This window comes from Rhinichthys klamathensis, unplaced genomic scaffold, assembly GCF_029890125.1.
Source record: "Rhinichthys klamathensis goyatoka isolate OS25496 unplaced genomic scaffold, OSU_Roscu_1.1 h1tg000221l_1, whole genome shotgun sequence".
Lineage (NCBI taxonomy): Eukaryota > Metazoa > Chordata > Actinopteri > Cypriniformes > Leuciscidae > Rhinichthys > Rhinichthys klamathensis.
The window spans coordinates 313949-336018 of NW_026606745.1; the positions used below are offsets into that span (position 1 = coordinate 313949).

The window sequence follows — 22070 nt, forward strand, 5'->3', positions numbered from 1 at the left end:
CAGAGCATGGAGCTCATGGATTCAATTTCTAAGAAATTCATGAACTGATAAAATGTATTCTTGAATGCACTGCAAGTCTCTTTGGATAAAAGCGTCTATCCAAATGCACAAAAATGTAAATGAAATTGTTACGCATAATGACGTATCGCGATGTGTATCGTAAGATAGCTAAAACTTCTTTCGTGTTTCACACAAGACATTTTTGGTTAAATGATTAGTCAAATGACTTTTTCTAATTAAGTTTTTCTTTAAACTCGCTGAAATAATGTCTAATTTCAACACAAACTTAAATCACCACCATTACTAACTGTATCCATACAGTCGAGATAACCAAACATGGCTTTTTCCGTTCCTGTCCACATTAATTTTTTTTTCCACCGCACAGTCTGCTTTCCATTTTTAATAAATTCATGCAAGGTGCCTACACACATTCTCACTCTCCCTTTTTTTCCCTTCTCTCAGTCAGATCGAGTCTCTACAGGCTCGCTGTGTGTTTGCGTGCGTGTGTTCTCTCAGATGTAGGTCAGTAAAGCTCTGAGGATGTGAGTCACTCCAGCATGGATCTTCGGCGCAGCTCTGCACGCACAGAGACGCCGGCATGACAACGGTGTCCATCGGCAATGCCATAGCAACCACTCTCACCAAGCAGGGTAAAAATAGATGTACTGAATTCCTCCACAGCAGAGTTTCCCTCTCATATTCTCTCTCTCAGCATTTTCTCCATTACTCATGCGGCAATCTACACAATCATCTAGATACGCTCTTCAAGAGATGTTCTTCGCTGTTTGTGACATTTATTTCTACCTGGATAAATCACAAATATACAACACGCAACCAGCTGAAACACAGATATTGGTATCCTCACAAAAATATGACCACAGCTGTACAAGAATTAATGTGCACTGAAAATCATGAGGAAACTTTTATGCCCTAATCTGCAGCGCAGTGATTCCCATGTTTAGGTATGAAGAATAGGTTTCCACTTATAGCATTGCTGTCCTCCTCCCTACATTCCACGCCAACATCATTTTCCCTGGAAACATGTAATTGTTCTTTTCTAGTGACATCGTGTTATCTTTAGGTGTAGTTACCGTTAAGATAACATTGGTTAAATTGTCAATACAGTGCAGTATGTAAGCAAAATTTCTACTTATCAACCTGAAATGACATCCATCCCATTTAAGTCTAGAAAGCCAGGGAATTACTCACTCACTCACTCAGCGCAAAGTCCATTCACATGTCACACCTCTGCACATCTTTTAGAAAACGGCAAGGGAACATGAACTGACATACAGGTCATACAGGTTTGAAGCGACATGAGGGTAAGTATCAACAGAATTTTAATTTTTTGGCAAACTATACCCAAAATATGATTTTTTTTTTATTTATTTTTTATGAAATGATACTAAGAAACTAAAAATGCCAGTAGGTTGCGGTACATGTCTAAATGAGTAAGTCATTAAATTATTGAGTCAATTATTAATTAATTCATTCATTTGATTCTTTAAAATGTCCCTTTTAAGGAAAGTCTGTTTACTCGGCAGCCATATTTGCAACGCCTCAGGGCAGCTATTTCAGGCATCCAAGATCAAGTCATATCTACTTGAATAGGGGAATCCTGAAATCTCAAAAACTGCTAGCCGAGCTCACAATTAAATAACATATTTCAAATCTGCAACAAAATCTGACATGAACTGTCCCATAAATGCTTTTTCTTATGCTCCAATAGCGTTAAAAAAGCTAATTTGTCAGGCTAGACCAGCCAATGCGCAGTCCTAAGCGCAATGACTTTACCAATCAGCGATTGGCTCTTTTATTTCGAAGGCAGTATTTATTTTTTTAAGTATTCCGCCATATTGTGCGTTGCAGTTTCTCCAATTCAAGTAATAGGAGTGAACCGTCTCTCTATATCTATAGTCTGAGTAAATGGCTCTCTTTATAAATGGGCAATTGAATCATTGGTTCACCCGATGGATTCGTTCAAAAAGCAGATTCATTCAGAAACTAAACGAAACACCAGACAGTTTCCACTAACATGTTGATGGGTGTGGTTGGTGGTTGAAATGGTGATGATAGTGACAGAGCAAAAGTGGACAGGCTGGAATTCAAACGCTCTCACAGGGCGGGGATGACTGCAACACCGTAACCATGACGATCAGTCCATAAGCAACCATGGCCGACATTTAAAACCAGCCATGGCTTAGATGCACACACTGGGAAGTGAGGACCCAAACAAAAAACAAGTTTAGTCTAGTTTAGTGACAAAACATTTACATACTGTACAATCCAAACAAAAAAAAAGTTTAATTCGGATCAAATAATGCTCAAATAATGCACACAAGAGAGATGACACAGTTTAAGCAGAAACAAACTAACAGTACATTTGACGGTGGGGAATCGCTTACTATTGGTCCTACAGCCGTAAACACACACACACACACACACATATATATCAGGGTGACAGTAAAGTGATCAGATGGTTCAGTAGATGCAAGCAGTAAACACGTCTATTTAATGAGTTCTCTAAAATCCAAACAGAGCAGAGAGGTGTTTATATAAACAGTGCCAACACTTCACCCATAAAACAATGCACTGTCATTCCCAGAAACATCTGCACAAATTTTCCACACTGCATTCAATAAATAAGAGATATTAATGGGTCACATGTCTCGTCTGATTGGGTTGCAGAAATAAAAATAAAAAAATGCTTAAGGCAAATAAAAATTTTTTTTTAACTAGCCATATTATCACATATAGGTAAGACAAAGATAAAAAGCCTTAAATAACCCTTAAAAATGTAAATTCTGTCATTATTTAAGGCCCCGATATACTCACAGCGAAGTTCTTTTTCGTTGTTCGTCTTGGGGTAAAACAAAGTTCGAAATACGTGAGCCTCGAAATACTGTTATCGAACATCTGACGGCACCCAAACTGCTAAGAGCAGCGTTTAGGTGAATATGTAAATATGTGCTGCACGCTTTCCTCTCAATAACAAAATAAACAAACAACAAATATGAGAAAACAGCAAGCAATCTTTTTAATAAAAGCATCTGGTCATAGCAATATGGATAAGTTTTCACGAGCTCTGCAATTCGGCACTCTAAAGTCACGTCACGTTTATTTAGAGCACTTTATACAATAGATTAGCTTTACCGTAAACATGAAAAACAGTGTCAGTGTCTCGTTTCATCGGAAGTACAACTTCATTATCTACTAAAGCAGCTCTCCAGTGAGTTAATGTGTTCATTCATGGGTCAAGTCTGATCTCCACGGATTGAACAGGAGAAATTAAGAGGAAAAGATCCAGGTGAAAGAAGGCAGAGCCTCCGTGTACACCTATTTATTACGTAATCGCCATGAAAATTACCACAAAAAAAAAAAAAAAAAAGTTCTCGATGCACTATTATTGGTTTATGCATCATATACACATCTTTGGACATTGCATCTTAAAAATAGTGAAGACTTGTGTCTTCTGTTCAGACACAAATTGCCACTCCCCAGGCTCTAACCCATCCGAATGGCAAAGTACGATGCCACAAAAAAACAAAAAATTTAATAAAATAAAGCTCCATTTGACACTGTGTATGCTGGACTTTTTACTGAAACGTTTTCAAGCTAAACAAAAATAAATTGGGATGTGTTTTTCATTATCAATTATTGTTGTTATGTCCATGTACTCGTGGCCATCTCTTATCTCTGTGCCGATAATCACCAAGTAAAGGTCATTTTTGTTTCTTCCAGGACACTTTATTAGACCACACCCTGATTTCCCAGGGTTAGAGTCCCTTCTGTGGGCTTGCAGTCAACCTCAAGCCCCAGTGCCTGGATCTCACAAAAGCTCCCTTTGTTAGTGTGAATGTCCAGCAGTCTGCAGACAGGAAAATGTCTGAGCTGCTTTCCACTGGCAGGGCCTCACACCGCCACTGGCAGGGCCCCATGGCGCAGCTGGCAGGAGGCCCCACGGCGCAGCTGGCAGGAGGCCCCACGGTGAAGTTGCTGCGGCTGTTGGTCTGGTCTTTCAGAGGAACGGCGAGGAGCCAACCGCTGGCACTGACGCCAAGTGGGTCAGCCATGATCCCAGCCAGAAGGAGGCAGAGAGCACAGGAGAATGGAAGGAGGATTAGAGGCAAAATAAGGTGACTTCTAAAGATGTCAAAATTGTTCAATAAAACAGATTTGCTGGAAATTACAAAGAAAATCTTGGTCTGTTTGTGCAGGTGATAGATTGATTCACCTCTATGAGCATATGGACCAGCATACTAAGGAAAGCTAATGCCTCCAAAACAGAATCGGAAACAGGTTTCCCGAACATTTCCCCCATCTGCCATTGGTCGGTCAAAGAGATAGTCCCGCTCCAATCTCACACCATTGGTTGAGCAATGAAGTGTTGAGCTGGTTGTGATGCTCAAAAATGGCAATGATTTGATATTGTCACAAAGTTTACACTTTTCAGGTAGATCGACTAACAAATGTATTGTTAAATCAACTAAACAAAAATAGTAAAGGAATATTCCTAGTTTAGTACATTAATCAGCAGCATTTGAGGCATTATTTTGATTGCCCCAAAATAATTATCTTTTTTACAGAATTGATCAATCTTTGTTAATTTTAGTTAATAAAAATATTCATGTTTATGTTAGTTCACAGTGCATTAACTAATGTTAACAACAATGTATTAGTAAATGCGGAGCAAAAATGATGTAGAATGCTGTAGAAGTTTTAAAAAATTAAGGTTATAGTGAGGCACCTATAATGGAAGTGAATTGGGCCATTTTTCTGAAGGATTTCAATTTTAGAATTATATAATTTTAGAAATGCATTTACATACATAATATGTATATTTAGGCATTTTTTCACACTCCTAAATCATGTTAACTCCTATATCTTGTGCCTATACTTTTGAAAATAGTGAGTATTTTAATGTTTACGGATTGTCCCTTTTAAAAATAAGAAATATCTTTGCAACCAACTGAAATAAGTATGTTTAAATAGATGTACTAAAATTACGAAAACTTCAAATAAAATGAAAATGAAAACTGACAATATAAAAATAAAAGATACTTTAATCGTATATAAATACTAAAATAACATTATACATTGTGTGATTCAGGTTAAAGGCCTCACGTGTGTACCTGTTTGCTTCTGTATATTGTTATAGCCAAGCTCACGTGAGCCTCTCCCAGTCTAAAGGCGGCTGATTGTGTCCACAGGTCAAACGCAGACAAACATCCTATTTCCTCGCCCTTGCTCACCTGTTACGCCTGAATGACACACAAAAACTGCACAATCATGCAAATACATAAACAATAGGCATCAAGGGGAGCCGAACAATCCACTAATCATTTATAACTGCCATATTTAAGACATCAAAAATCAAGCAAAATAATGATTGATACACCAAAAAAAAACTACTAGCGCAATTTGTCAGCACAAACGCTTGAAAACATCATAAAGATTTACAAGCACCATATTTACAGTTGTAATATATTATGTTCTCCTCGGACTTTTCTCAGAATTAACTATAATATATAACTATGTACACACACACACACAATATAACATCTCATAAAAACACACACAAGATTTGAATGGAAAGAAAACTGCTTGATTCAGCTACTAGTTTTTTTTTTAAATGTTATTAATAATAAAACAACCACTCGCTGAATCAAGCAGTTGTATCTCCAGTCAAATCTTCAGAATTAGACGTTTCTCAAAAAAGCGACCTAGTTTCGGAAAATGGCTCCTCAAAGGAACACAATTTCAGAATTTCAGATAAATATGAAAGCAAAAACACAGGCAAAAGCATTCCTCATTTAAAAGTTGCTTTGAGTAAGAGCATCAACTAAATTAATCAAACGTTAAGTACTTCAATTAAAATGTGTAATTAAATGATTAATAATTAAATTATGCAAAAAGAGCAAAAGAATGTTAAATGCAAGTGAATATCTTAACTAATTGACATTTCAAAGTAGTATAACTTGGGGATCCAAGACTACTGAGCTTGATTAAAATGTTGTTTATCCATGTTTTTCCAAAACCAAAAAAACAATGTCAGTCTCCTGCTTAAGAGCTCTAAAATACTTATTTTATTCTTTACATGGAAATACACAAAGAGCAGAATGACAAAAATAAGACAGTGAACCACTACACTAAATCTGAACATTTACATTTACTCATACGGCTTTTACTTTCAGACCTTAAAGGGATAGTTCACCCAAAAATTGAAATTCTGTCATCATTTACTCACCCTCAAGTTGTTCCAAACTTGTATGAATTTCTTTCTTCTGCTGAACACAAAAGAAGACATTTTGAATTTTGGGAACCCCATTGCCTTCCATATTATTTTCTCAGAGGGAAAGAAATTCACACAGGTTTGGAACAACTTGAGGGCGAGTAAATGATGACCGAATTTTCATTTTTGGGTTAACTATCCCTTTAACAACTTCCAGTCGGAAGAGGACTAACTGGACGACAAAAATGTTACTCCACATTTTTGAGCAAATGTAACTGAATCATCTAAAATGTTTGGCCATTAATTGTTGCAGTCGCAACGGTACTTTTCTGAATGCAGCAGAACCCTATACTTTAAGCAGGTACAGTGTTGTATTCACATAATTTATCCTATTTTAAAAATCGGAAAAGGTAATGAACAACATTTCCTGAAGGGGCAGAGAATGTGTTTTTTCTTTTAAATAATAAAAAAAACGTTGTGTGAACTGGTTCTATAGGAATGTGATAAGCTCTTATTGTCCCCAATGCCCCGTTTTATTTATTTATTTATTTTCTATATCTACTACAGTCTTCTTTTAGCTATTAATTCAATTGTTAGTTGAAAATAATCTTTTGTGCTTTTAATTACCAAATATTTAGGAATATTTGCCAAATTTCTCATCAGTTTCCCGATAAAAATGAAGGGAAAGCCTTTGTTTTCCCGCACAGTGGTCAGAACCGTTCAGAGAACCATTAGCATACTGTATACCCAACCCAGGCTACACTTACATGATGTGTAAATATCCTGCAGGTCTTTAGTGGCCAGAATATAAAATTAGCATACAGCTGACAGGCTTGCCACATGCAGACATGAAGGGCTGTCGTCAGCAAAGCCATGCCATCCTTAGAGCTAAAATACAGTGTTGTGGCTTTAAAAACGACACGCTGCATTTTTATGGAGGTCAGGCGATTTCTGCTGAGTCATACGGCCTCTCCAATTCCTCACTTTTCCCTAGTGCACAATCACCCCTTTTCCTCTCAGTGAGAGAAAAACACAGAAATGAGTGTGACGTGAGGTGGGATGAAGCCTAGACACTGAGATCACGGGAAACTGTGTGTGTATGTGGGATCTCCAGGGAAGTTTTTTTTTTTTTCCTCAGTTACGAATCCCAACTCAGCACTGTAGCCTGCAGGAGCCACATCCATCCACATGAACATACAGAAGCAGTGCTTAGTGCAATACACATCACTTACAAATGCAAGCATGGCATATTCATGCAAATTACACGGCAGGTAAGAAAGAAAAAAACAGTCTACACGAACCAGCTGTGGGAAATTTGAATAATAATGAGAAAAGCATTCCCACTGCAGCAGCATGGGATGTAACTGGACCTTTACAATGTTTCCTTGTAAAGCATGTTGCTGAATTAAGTTTGTTAACCACAATGATTTCAGTTCTTTCATGAAGTTTGTAATGTAGGCAAGTTTGGTCTTTTTGACTGGGACACTCCAAAAAAAATACATTTTTTGCTGTATGTTCAATTTAACTTATTAAAATGGACGAATGCAATAATTCTTGCAGATTTTGTCACAGTTTTAAGTTAATTGTGTGCAATCAATTAAAATTTATACAATGGATGCAAACGGATATGCGTTTGCATTTGGACTATTCTCTATTGGCTATAACCAAATATTATTTTTTTTAAATGTAACATCATCCATATGTACTGAAGTTTACACTAAAAAAATGTTTTACACAAGTATATAATATTAATATTTATTTATTGATTTTATTTTTTTATGCCAGAGGAATGTTTGGTACTAATGATAAAGTTTGAGGTCAGTACGATTTTCTTTCAAGTAATCCATATTTTTATACAACAAGAATGCGTTAAATTGGTCAAATGTGACAGTAAAGACTTTAACATTGTTACAAAAGATTTAAATTTCAAATAAATGCTGTTCTTTCTAGCTTTCTATTAAATGTTCATTAAAGTATCCTTAAAAAGATCAGGGTTTCCACAAAAATACTAAGCAACTGTTTGCAACATACATTAGTGCTGTCGTGTCAATCGATTTTAAAAAAAAAACTAGATTAATCACACATTAAAAATAAAACTCTTTTGCTCTTCACTTCAGTTACAGAATGGTTGCCATTCTCGTTCAAAGCAGAACTGTGTATATCTAACCGAATAATACATCCTCCTTTCAAATCACTGTTATGCTCCATCTATCTCCAGTTCAGCCATTTGTAGTTTCATCTCTGGGGCTTGCAGGGTATTTAGCTATTAAAGTGAGTCAGACCCTCAGCAATATTGGAGTGCAGTCAACATGCAAATCACAACACTATCATAAGCACACACCCCGTCATATCATAATAACTAAATAAAGGTAGCACAAAATTACTAAGAAGCCATTCACACAGGACACGTGAACTCTTTCTACATACCATGGACGTGATGCAATGGCCAAAAACAACAATACATCGACTATTCTATGTTTATTCATTGTATAAAGTAATGTCTTTGAATTATCTTCATTTGGGGACTGTCAAACTGTTTTAAAAAGAATATTTCACCATTTTCCACCTTACCTTCTTTAGGTTGGAAAGGTTGCAGAAGGGCTCTTGTAGATTGTCATTGAGCGTTTTAATTCCAAACAAAGTAACTCCAATCCAATGGCAATGCCAATCCAACCCTGCAAAGGCAAAAAGAAATTGTTAAGCACTCTTTCCTTAAGGTGAGCTTACATCAGGTGTATCCACCTGACCTTTTTCTGACATTTAGAAATAAATAACTATATCAACAACAGCGAAAAGAAGAACAAAAGAAACTGTTTGAATGCATGTAACTTTAACCACAGCACACTCTCTGCGAGATTTTGGGTGTTTGTGCATGTTAGCTTTAAGAATATTTAAATGCGTCCTACTCCTATCACAATTTGCTGAATATTATTCCGCAGCGAAATGTTAACAAACCAGGTCACAGGTTATATATGCAGTGTGCTGCTGTGTAAGTGAACAGACCTTGTGTCTAGTTCTAAGAAAAGTCCTGCGTTCACCCGCAAGCTTCTCCACACGTCCCAGAAGTTCTGATTAGAGATGAAATCACAACTAAAACATCTGGGTCATTCTGAGTCTTCACACACACACACACAAATCATGGGGCTCCTGTTGCACTGAGAAATTACTGTCCCTCCATGCAAACATCTTGCTGTTACTCCTTTTGCCTCTAAGCATAAATTGAGTCCAACCCAAAAGGGAATTCATAGCGCTGAAGAACAAGAGCTGACAACTGGCTGGTAACACAGAAGGATCAGGTTCACTCCCAAGTACATTTATTCCTTTTTCAGTTTTATCCGAATACTACAACAAAATCCATTTGTCCTAGGGAGATGGTACCAAGGACAGACAAAAGCTGAGAGTAAATTGAACCCCCCCACCACCACCACGACCACGACCACGACCACAACCACGACCACGACCAAGGTCCCCAACAGTCTAGTGGGACATCAATTATAGTACTGTTAGTGGCACTGGATTAAAGTGTCTGGTGACTAAATATATCAGCAAACTGCCCTGTCAAAACACAGCTTGCCCGTTTTTAAATTAAGGGGTGACCTATAACAGTTTATCATTTAAAATAATGAAGACAAATAGCTTAGTCTTAGGAAGAGGTTTTTGGTTAGTGTGTTAAGGGCTCTCAATAGTCAGTTAATTAGCGATTGCTGCAAAGGCAAATATCACTGATATTACTGAATCCAGGAGTAAGCAAAAACTTTTTCTTTATCAGTACACCTGGGAATTTACCAGGTTTACACGATCAGCACTTTTGAGGATGAAATAATCACTAAATTTGCTAGATTACCAAATTTGTGGCATCAGAGTTTTGTTTGAAGCACTTACTAACAAGTTAACTTAGAGCTGCACGATTTGCGGCAAAAATCGAATTGTGATTTTTCTGATAAAAAATTATTGCGATTTAAAATGAGATTTAAAAACAAAAAAAGCTCCAGGTTTGCTGTGCTTGTTTGTAGGGCTGCTCAATTTGGACAAAAAAATTGTGATTATGTCTCAATAGCTAAGACCATCACGACTATATAATAATAATAATTTAAAAAAATTGAAATGAGAAAGTTTATCATTGTAATATTTCACTACAAAATAACAAATATAATAATACTAATACTTTACAGTACTACTGTAAAATAAAATATGTTTGGCTATCTTAATTTCTTACAAATTTCAAACATTAAACCATCTAACTTTTATTTTGGTGGAAAACAGCAGGGAGCCATTAAAGGTGTCCTATTATGCTTTTTCACTTTTTCAACTTTAGTTAGTCTGTAATGTTGCTGTTTGAGCATAAAAAAGATCTGCAAGGTTACAAAGCCCAAAGTCCACTCCAAAGGGAGATATTTTATTTAACAGAATCCACTTTCCAGAAACTACAACAAACGACTTGTTTGGACTACAACGTGATTTTTTCCGGATCTTATGAAGTCACAATGGTACTCATTTAAATAATCCCCGCCCATAGAATAAGCAAAAAGGGGGACAAGGCCTGGTTGAGCTGCATTAAGCCCCGTTCACACTACAAGCGATAAAGCGACACGATACCATTCATTTCAATGGGGAGCGGGCGATTTCCAGCGACAGCGACCGGTGGGGCGTGTCTGGCGACATGACAAAGTTGAGATCTGTTTAACTTTATGCAAATGCAGAGCGACTTTTGGGAGCGACAACCAATAGGAGTGAAGTCAGTGGAGCGCGTCACTCTTCAGTGCTGAGTCTGACCGAAGCAAGTTGAACGAGAAGGTCATTTTAGCAGTCAGAAACTGTCCTATAATTTATGATATGATATATCTCCGTGGACATACAGTGGTATTCACCGTACTGACTCCGATGGCTGAATGGTTTCGGGAACCCAGATAGACCGGTATTTACCCCTTTGCTGCAGTTAAATAGCCGCGATGGCAAAGAGCACTCGCTGTTTCTCGTTAATTTTTAATATTATGCATTTTATGTACTGATTCCATTTATATTTAGACTTTTCCTTCAAAAATATTTGTTTGTAGCGGCAAGAAAACGTTTGTTGTCTAACATAGAGTAACTTCCGTGAATGTCACTCACAAACATTACTAGGCAACCAACCAGTAGTGGGAACGCCCTCCATCGCAGCCACTGGCGACCTGCAGCGACAAAGTCACTTGTAGTGTGAACGGGGCTTTAGAGTGGCTATGTCAAAGAGACACTGCTTTTTCCACAACATTTCCAAAACCTTCCAAAGGCTGACAAACTTAGAGTGGTTAGAACTTATTCAAAACCCTGTTTCTGAACATTATAACCCCACCGGTTATCTGTGCGCTGCACTTTTAATGGAGAACAGCTTTTTTTCTGTTGCTTTTGTAAGCGCTCGCTTTTGTAAGACGGCTCACTGCTCCTTAGGAAAATTGACCATGTTTTTTTTACCGATTACGGTTTGTATTACCTTAGTTTTCCGACAAATATCATGATTAAATGGTGGATAACATCGTATCTATAATGTATAAGAAAATTACAAAAAACATACCGCTCTGAAACGTCCTGTGAAATCAGTGCTTGCAAAGTCTGTGCATGAAATCAGTTCTGGACGATCCTCTTGTTCGTTAACATTGTCAGGGTCTGAATAGGGCTTTAATTGGTTTGAAATTGACGCCATCCTCAATATTTACAGTACACTAGAGAAGAACTTGCAGTTATGGAGGGGCAGGACATTTCCCAAACACGGGATTTCGTCCTTCAGGAATTTATTGGATAGCAGTAAGTTGGGTGTTGCTAACTATGGAGGCTGATCTAAATGCCAGTTTGCAGTCAGTTCAGTTGTGGCGAATATTTAGTCCCACCCTCCGCCGAGACACGTCATAAAGAGAACAAAATTGAGGTGGAGGGGAGGTTCACTTTTTTAATGAAAGATTCCGAGTTCATCAAAAACAGGCGCCGACCAATGGCAACTGACGCAGACAGGGGTAACACTCTGATCCAACAAACATTGCCGTTGGCCGGCATCGATGCAGTGTGAATTAGCCTTTAAAGTTTCTCTTTTGTTGACAATAGTAGGTTTTTAAGGGCTTCTCATTACAATTATGGAAAGAAGGTTGTGTTCCAAATGCATGTTATAAGCGACCCAAACTCAGAGCAGATGCAGAGATGAGTTTGCTTGGAGCAGCATGTACTGCGAACAGAGACACTAAAACACCAGATAATAACTGTGTATTATTATACGTTTTTTTCCATGCCCATCAATTATTGTGGTACTACAATCTATTTTAGAAGCCACCCCATGTAAAAAAAATAACTGTTTGTTTGAACTTTAAAGTAGGCATTTCTTGACCAGAAAAAAAAAAAATAATGGCCTTTTGCCATTTAGTCATAATTAGTGACTACCTAGCAACCACTCGCAATACCTCAGAAACCACCTAGCAACACTGTAACAACAAGATGTATGGCCTAGGAAACCTCTGTGAACACATTAGCAATAGCTTAGCAACTACTGTGAAAGCGGTCAATAAAATATTTTAAAGCTATTCACTATGGCTTTAAGAAACAATGAGACATACATTTCTGTAAAGCTGCTTTGAAAGCTCTAGCCTATTTCGAAAAGCTCCATTCAAATAAACTTGATTTGACTGAAAATGTAAACATTTAGGCGACTTATAACCTATCTTTTTAAGTGAATTTTGAATTAAAGACTTTGCAATTCGCAATTGATTTTCACCTCATGAATTCCTAACATCAATATGTGTGAAAGCTAAATACTTGCAATATTCCCATAATAAAAAAATATTTTTTGTCTTCAAATGACAAAAAGCCAAACCCTAGCTGGGAAACCAACAATGGATAAAAACATGACTCATATTCCTCTGCAATATGCCATCTTTAATTTACAAGTGTATAGGCTTTGTGTGATGGATCCTTGCCAACTGGTTTACAACATTCAACTCCATGCAACTGATAATTCAAACAAATGCTCATAGGGAACCAAAAAAGCAGTCATACGTCAAATTTAGAGTGGCAAAGATAGAACTCCTTTATTGAGCCATTGCCATGATGGTAATTCAAATGTAACCAAGAAATAAAATTAAAAGGAAGAAATCATTGTGAAGACTGTTTTTAAATCTTCTAAATTGTTTTTTTAAAGCTAAAGTTTAAGGCGCTAAGTGGCAACAGACTGAATTATACTGAAGTTTAAACTAGGCTATTCCTTGTGTGCACTGGCCAGTTAAATAGACATTCCCGCCTTAAACTCACACCAATGGTGGAGTAAAATGGCCTTTCTGGCCACTTAAACTGCAGTTCTATTTGTGAATGAATCATCTTCTATGCATGAGTTGTATTTCTTACATTTTTTTACCATGTAATTTTAAACTAAAATATAACTATCTTGCAGACTATGACAGACAGTTTGGCCACATAAACCTGCCTTTCTTAGAATCAACTGCAAGCTCGCATTCAGATCTGTTAATGCCGGGGACACCCTTACCGACTAGCAGAAACATTCTAAGACTGAACTGAACACACTTACAGACTTTTCAACGACTGGATCAAGTTTTAAACACTGACTGTGAACACCGACTGAACGCAACTGTCTATGACTCGGCGCGTTTGGGCATGATCAGACGCAAGTATCAAATTACATTCATAATCGGCCTTACAGTCGTTAAGTGTGTCCCCGGCTTAATCAACAATTGATGAAGTGTCCCAGCCAAACACTTTTTTTCTTTTCAATAATCCACTTCACTCAGATGTCCGTCACAATACGAAAGAAAGGATTTATCGCTACTTCATTAACATCGCAACTTTTAAACAAAACTGGCTTGATTGTCAACATTTAAATTGGCATGAAACCGATGTCAGCCTTTTTCCCTCCTGTGACGTATATGAAAACAGCTTCTAGAACAAGAAAAAAATGTAGGGCGGGACTTGGTTTTATCCATCAGGAATTGATTGGATCATTGTCGTTTGCTATTGTTGTGATCTCATGTGAGTGGCAGGTTGCCCTGCCCTCGTGCCGATAAACATGGTGGAAGTAATTTTGGTTAGAGATTACGAGGGGACATGAATTAAAAAAAAAACATTTATATTAAATACTGCAATATTCCATAAAAATAGTGGAATAGTGCTTTCCTGTAGCTCAAGCAGTAGAGCGTTGGCGCTTGCAACGCCATGGTCATGGGTTCGATTCCCAGGGAAAGCAAGAATTGATAAGAATGTGAATATGTGTACCTTGAAATGCAATGCATAAATGTAAATGTAAAAAATAAGAATTGTGATTTCATGGTGCCTTTAAGCGTAACAAGCTTCTGATCTTACACACAACACAGTCTTCTGAAGCAGAGTCCGATGTGAAACGCAGAGCGAGCAGATGGAGGCATGCATACATGCGGGTTTGGTGGAGTGGGTGGATGTTGAGTGCTCTGGGCATCCAAAAGGACTCGTCACTCCAACCCACTCTCCCACAATGCAGTCACGTGTCCCTCTGGACACAAGGCTGGCGCCCAGCATCGGGTCCTAGCGTTCCCCTGAGACAGCCAAACTGAACAGATATCGGCTCCAGTTTTATCCCTTAAAGCACAGAGAGAGAAATGTAGGATAATTGTGGAAAACCTAAAATGCCAGGGAATTCCAGCCTGCCCTGGACCACCCAATAAAATTACAGTGCGAGTGGAAATTTTACTTTTCTGAACAGATCGGAAATTAAACTCATCATCTGCCAGGGAATGGGAAGCAGTACGGAAAACAAGCCTCCTGCGTTACTGTCACAGTCATCAAAACACAAAAGCTGAACGGAAACTATCATTCCCATCACTCTCTGACTGACACAAGTTGATAGGACATGGGCACTAGACATTTAAAGATCTGTAAATGGAAAGTTAATATTTCTTTGAGGGTTTGGCATCTATGTGGGCTGAAGCAAATGTAATTTGGTTGGCTTGGCACTGCGGGAAAGACAATCTCACACTGTAAACCCAGATTTTGATTCAACTCAAAGAGATTGAGTTCATATTACTTAAATGTACCGAATTTATTGACATTACTTGTTAATTCTGATTAAGCTGAACTTTTTCATGTCCTTTCTTATTGTAATTGTGTTTTTAAGTCCAATCAGTAGTTTCTACTCAAACAAACTGAGTTTGTATTACTTAAACATGTGTCATTTATTTACATTAATTATGAATTCTAAGTAAACTGTACTTTTTAATGACCTATCTTATTGTAATTATGTGTTTGAGCTCAAACAACTCAATATCATCAAGTTTTGCCTATTACTTACTAACAAGACTGCTGCAGCCTGGCGCTTCCCGTGTCATGCCGAGGCGTGTCCAACGACAAGTTCAGAGGGTCAAAAACAAAATACGAAATCGCACATTATTTTCCAGATGGAGTCACGGGTAAGTTCGCGATTCCTTGATGTTATTGTTGTGTCCCTGATGTTAACGTACAATTGATGAATCCTCATTTAAAACTGCATTAGCGTTGATTGACATTTGTTAGTGAATATTAGCTAACAATTTTAGCCATAGGCTACAGTTTGCTGACTTCTGGATGTTGTTGTTGTGTCCATGATGTTAACATACATTTGATCAAACCTCATCTAAAATTTAGTCTGTATTTCTTTTATAGACGGACAAATATAAAAGTATTTTATTAATCAGCATGATAGTCTGCATTTATCTTGATGACATATACTTTTAAAGTATATTCGTTTGTATGATTGCCGTTACTGTTTAGTAAAAAAAACACCAAATATATTTTAAAGTATTATTCATTAGCATGAAAGTCTGCATTTACACTGCAGCCATGCCCCGCCTCTTAGCAACGCATTGACGTCATCCATGCAACCGCCAAAAATCTAGTTGTTATATCAGTTTTGAGTTGACCGAGTGGTAGGCCTATTTATGACTTTGAATATTTTTTAGACAGAGCAAGACAAAGAATTCAGCTGTATTTTCGTCAACTGACGTTCTAGCAAGGAAGTTGAAGCCTTCGGTGAATGAACCGTTTTCAGACACAAAACGGTAAGTTGATTAAATTTTTAAAAACTGCACTGGTTGCCGTCCCGACTGCTAGCTGAGGTAATTAACGTTAGTTAGCTTAGCAAGCAGTAAGTTATATCTCTAAAGTGATTTACACCCCTCACATTTTTACAAATAATTTATATCTTTTCATGGGGACAGCAAATGAAACTTTGATATAATTCAAAGTAACGTTAGTCTATCTATCAGAAATAGGACGTTAACGTTATATCTGTATATCAAGTTTCATTTCTATAGTACTGTAAGTTAACTTAGTTATAAAAAAATAACTTAGCTAACTTAGCTAGTTATTGACAAGGAAGCTAACCAGCTAACTCTGTCCCACAGTCTCTTAGCTAACGTATATGTGTTCACTCACTGGTAACTTTAGCTAGCTAGCGCCAGTAACGGCAATTGTATGTTCCCCCCAGACAGCTATCGTTAATGCAAGTAGAGCTGAGCCGGACACCTATAGCATCACGCACCACGGACCAGCGAACTTCCCGGTAAGTTGGCGCAGATCCCAGCTGCCTTTTTAAACCGGATTCTATTGTGTGACACCGAATACGGGTCCGCCCGGACATAGAAATTGAGCTTAGCGCCGTCGTGACCGTCCGCTTTGGGTAAGTTACACTTTGAGTCCGCCGCGGTGTTTGGGTACGCGTACTCGGTCACACAATAGACTGCTCTACTATGGCAAGCCGTTTTAACTTTTATTCATTTCTAGGATATGAATCCTTGATCTCAACAATTCAATTTTCACTAGTTAAAATTATAATTATTGATATTAGGAATAATATTTCTACTAGTAACAACAATGGCAATTCTTGATATCAACATTTACATTTTCACTAGTAAAAATGATAAAACTTGATATCAACAATTGAATTGCAACTAGTAAAAACTATAATTCTTAATATCTGTAATTGTTCACTAGTGAAATGTCACCATAGGCTGCCATTCAAAATCAATTGTTGATATCAATAATTTATTTCTTACTAGTTAGAATTTCAACTTCACATATTAGAAATACAATTCTTACTAGTAAAAATCTTTATTTTTGATATCAATAATTCAATTTTCACTAGTGACAATGTTCATTTCTGATATAATGAATGTGATTGTTACTAGTAAGAAAGCCATTTCATATCTGAAATAATATTTATATCAGAAATACTTTTTCAGATATCAAAAATGAATTTTTTTACTAGTAGCAATTCAATTGTTATCAAGAATAGATATTTAGATTAGTGACAATTTAATTCTCTCCCCTGAACTAGCTACAACAGCCTTACTTTACAGTGTGTAAAGTATGATGTAAACAATAAGTACCCCACATCATCTCCAGACTCCATCTGGAACTTGTAAACAAAATAAATGCATCTAGTGCATTTATAGGAAATACAGCATCTCTGTGTTTGTAGCACTATGTTGTCATGTTGATGTGATCATGCCCTGTTCCTTTTTTCAGGACATTTCAGGACGAAGGTTCGTACAATGATGTGCCAGTGGGGATCCTCTGCCATGAACAGGAAACATCACTCCACTCACACAGTCCCTTCACCACACTGCATCTTCAGTGGGAAACATTATGATGGATGTTGAGAGCCTGCCCCAGGCCATGTACATTGTCTTCGGACTTACCTATGCACTGCATCTCAACTACCCAAAGTACATGGAGAGTACATGGAGAACACTTTAGATTTTATTCAACAGGTACTTCTGAACTTAGGGAAGACTGATCTGAAACCTAAACTTCAAACACTCAAGAATCATCTTGCAATGTAAGATCCAGCATCTCCTCTATGGTCTCTAGATGGGTATCTACTGTTTTATTTAAGTTTATGTAAGTTTTATTTTTCACCCTTATTCTGTCGCACACATGCTTTTTTATTTTATCCAGAGAAACATTTTTTGTTAAAGGAACTCACCAACTTTTTGGGACTTTAGCTTATTCACTGTATCCCCCAGAGTTAGATGAGTCCATACATACCTTTTTCATCTCCGTGCGTGCTGTAACTCTGTCTGACGCACCCACCGCTAGCCTAGCTTAGCACAAAGACTGGATGTAAATGGCTGCAGCTAGCATACTAATCCCAATAAGTGACAAAATAACGCCAACATTTTCCTATTTATATGTTGTGATATGTGATTTGTATAGTCACAGTGTGTACAAATAACAAGGTCATATGATACACAGCACCCTTATAACCATATACATACTGGGAACTATATTCTCAGAAGGCAAAGCCCTGCTACTTGGGCGGAGTGATTTGCTTGCAGCACCTGAGAAGCCCCGTGGTGAGGAGCAGAGAGTTCTCTCAGAGTGTTGCGCTAATCACTCCACCCAAGTAGCAGTGCTTCGTCTTCTGAGAATATAGTTCCCAGTATGTATACGGTTATAAGGGTGCTGTGTGTATCATATGACCTTGTTATTTGTACACACTGTGACTATACAAATCACAACATATAAATAGGAAAATGTTGGCGTCATTTTGTCACTTATTGGGAGCAGTATGCTAGCTGGAGCCATTTACTTCCAGTCTTTGTGCTAAGCTAGGCTAGCGGTGGGTGCGTCAGACAGAGTTACGGCACGCACGGAGATGAAAAGGGTGTGTATGGACTCATCTAACTCTGGGGGATACAGTGAATAAGCTAAAGTCCCAAAAAGTCGGTGGGGGTGGGGGGGAGAGAGAAAGGGAGGTATAGGTGGAAGGGAGAGTATGGGCTCTCCATACAGGTATCTACTCTCTTTTTTTTTTTTCACCCTCCCGTTCTCTTTCATTCTCATACACTTTTTTGTTTTTCCATGGACACATGACATTTGTTAGCCTATTTGTAAATGTTAAAGGTTTAGTTCACCCAAAAATGAAAATTATGTCATTAATGACTCACCTTCATGTCGTCCCAAGCCCGTAAGACCTCCGTTCATCTTCGGAACACAGTTTAAGATATTTTAGATTTAGTCCGAGAGCTTTCTGTCCCTCCATTGTAAATGTATGTACGGTATACTGTCCTTGTCCAGAAAGGAAATAAAGACATCATCAAAGTAGTCCATGTGACATCAGTGGGTTAGTTAGAGTGTGTTGAAGCATCAAAAATACATTTTGGTCCAAAAATAACAACTACGACTTTATTCGGCATTGTATTGTCTTCCGGTTCTGTTGTGGATCCGCGTTCAGTGACGCCGCTGACGTGTGTCTGGTGCGCCCGTGTATTCGGGTTCAAATAAATATGGCTGGGCAAAAAAATGCAAGTCTTCCTCTGTGTGGAAATCCTTAGACATGTTTGCGAAGATTGTTTTGTTTCCAGCGTGCGTCTCCCTCAGACTGTAAACGAAGCTCGGGCGCACCAGACACACGTCAGCAGCGTCTTACGTCAGCAGCGGCACTGAACGCGGATCCACAACAGAACCGGAAGACAATACAATGCTGAATAAAGTCGTATTTTTTGTTATTTTTGGACCAAAATGTATTTTTGATGCTTCAAAACATTCTAACTAACCCACTGATGTCACATGGACTACTTTGATGATGTCTTTATTTCCTTTCTGGACAAGGACAGTATACCGTACATACATTTACAATGGAGGGACAGAAAGCTCTCGGACTAAATCTAAAATATCTTAAACTATGTCCCGAAGATGAACGGAGGTCTGACGGGCTTGGAGCGACATGAGGGAGAGTCATTAATGACATAATTTTCATTTTTGGGTGAACTAACCCTTTAAGCTGCCAGTGTTCAGCAGGGCTGAGTTTTATCTTGCCAGTTTGTCAACCAAATATGCAGTACAATATTGTAATGATTGGAGGTAAAGACGAAGAGACTTTTTTTCTTTTCATGCCATCACTGAGGAAACTACACACTAGAAACCTATTAGGCCATGGCTTTGTTTCTGTTGTTGCTGAAAAAAGACATGTTCAATAAAACATTTTTTGAAACAGTGTAACGTTGCAGTTGTATGTATGTATTTTACATGGCTCTATTGATTGAAAGCTATTTTGAGTTTCAGGAATTTAAAAGTTAAGTTGGGTCAGTTAGAATATACAATTTAGTTGAATTGGTAATGGAGTAATGCTTACTTAACAAGCTGAGTTAAATAAATGGGTGGGGAATGATTGTTTAAACTAAGTATCTTCAGTTACTGTAACTCGGTCATTAGTACATTCAACTTAAATGTTCTATTCCATTCCATTATGGACTTAAGTACATTGAACGTAATCCACTTCACTTATTCAACTAATGCTTCATTACTTAAAAATTTTAAGGCAACGAGTTACCTTGGTTTTTTTAAGTAGATTCTACTTATCCGGGTTTACGTCTTATGAAATGGCGGGCATGCTAGAGAACAAGAGCTCAGATGGCCTCTTGACCCAAAATCATTCTCAAAAAGAAAAGCAAACATCTGAGAGCTGCCGGTTAATGACCTCACAAGCATATGGCTTTAAAAATGTCCGTAAATACAACACAATTGACAAGTGGCCAAAGTACACAAACAAATCCGACTATAAATAAACTGAAGGCACAAAGAGAAAAAAGCTTCAAGGTAAGTTTAGGAACAAAGACTAAAGACATTATGAAGATAAAGACAGAAAAGAGAGGGAAAAAACACAAGATATGTAATGTTATTATTGCCATTGGTTGCCCCATTCAACAGTCAGGACCAAACAGGAAGTAATACAGTATGAGACTTTGCCTTGGCACTTCAACCTCCATATCTCTGCTCCACTATAACTTTAAAGGCTTTTTACACAAATTAAGGAAGTAAGAAGCACCACACTGGTTCATTTAAATGGTCTTTACAGTTTATATGGCTCATTGTCTCTAAACTCTACACACAAAGCCACAAAACACACACACAAGATGCAAAACGTCACACATCTCTTGCAAAAGCAAACACTTAATTCAAAACTACTTCTCTTCTAATTGTGTTTTTTTTTATGGTAACTAAAACGTTTATGATACCTAATGATAAACTAATGTTAATGTTAACTAATGTTAATCAAATCTTACTGTAAAACTACATTTTCTGCTACATTCCCTATACTTATTTTATTACTGAACGACAGTGCTGTCCAGATATAAACAGCTCCATAAACATACTTTAACCAAATGCCTGAATCATTTGAATAGAGCTGACAAGATCAGAACGGTATTGTGTCACGGCTGCGTATTCTGTAAGGCCTTCCAAGTACAATAAGGTATCTTTGCAGATCAAATAGGTTAATCAAGATCTGTTGTTGTTTTCTTGTTGGGTGGCCAGAAGATTATATTTTTAAGGAACTTATGTTTCAGGTTTGGAAAAGAGAAATATAACCACAGCATCTCACTAGAAAGGTTTGGGGTCAGTAAGATTTTTAAAAAAAAATGTTTTTGAAAGAAGTCTCTCATACTCATCAAGGGTGCATTTACTTGATCAGAAATACAGTACTCTGAAACATTATCCCAATTTGGTAACACTTTACTTGAAGGGGTGTGCATAAGACTAACATGACACCTTCATAATCATGACATGACACATGTTATGAATATGAAGGAAGTTTTATGCATGTTTGTGACAACTGTCATTAAGTGTCATTTGCTCAATTATGACATTTTGAATGCAAATATGACATTGTTTGAGATGTCTTTGTTATGACACCTTGACATAAACCAATACATCATAACCTGTCAGTGTCTTTGTCATGACAACTTGACATTACTAAGACAACACAACCTGTCATAAACATGACATAGCAGATTAATTATCAAACTTAAGAAACCACTTAGCTTTATTGGTTAACATTACATTAAACTGTCAGGTGGTT

At 37.5% G+C, this 22070-nt stretch overlaps 1 protein-coding gene across 3 annotated transcripts in view; it reads right to left on the reverse strand.

Moving 5' to 3' along the window:
- Positions 1-22070, reverse strand: part of clocka (clock circadian regulator a) — a 79906-nt gene that overhangs the window by 52120 nt on the left and 5716 nt on the right. For 2 of the 3 annotated variants that reach the window (XM_056264416.1, XM_056264414.1), the window contains exon 2: positions 8804-8907. The gene's annotated coding sequence lies outside the window, so the exon portion shown is untranslated. Of the gene's footprint in view, positions 1-5132; positions 5262-8803; positions 8908-22070 lie in introns of all 3 variants that reach the window. The other variant, XM_056264415.1, reaches the window with a different exon arrangement.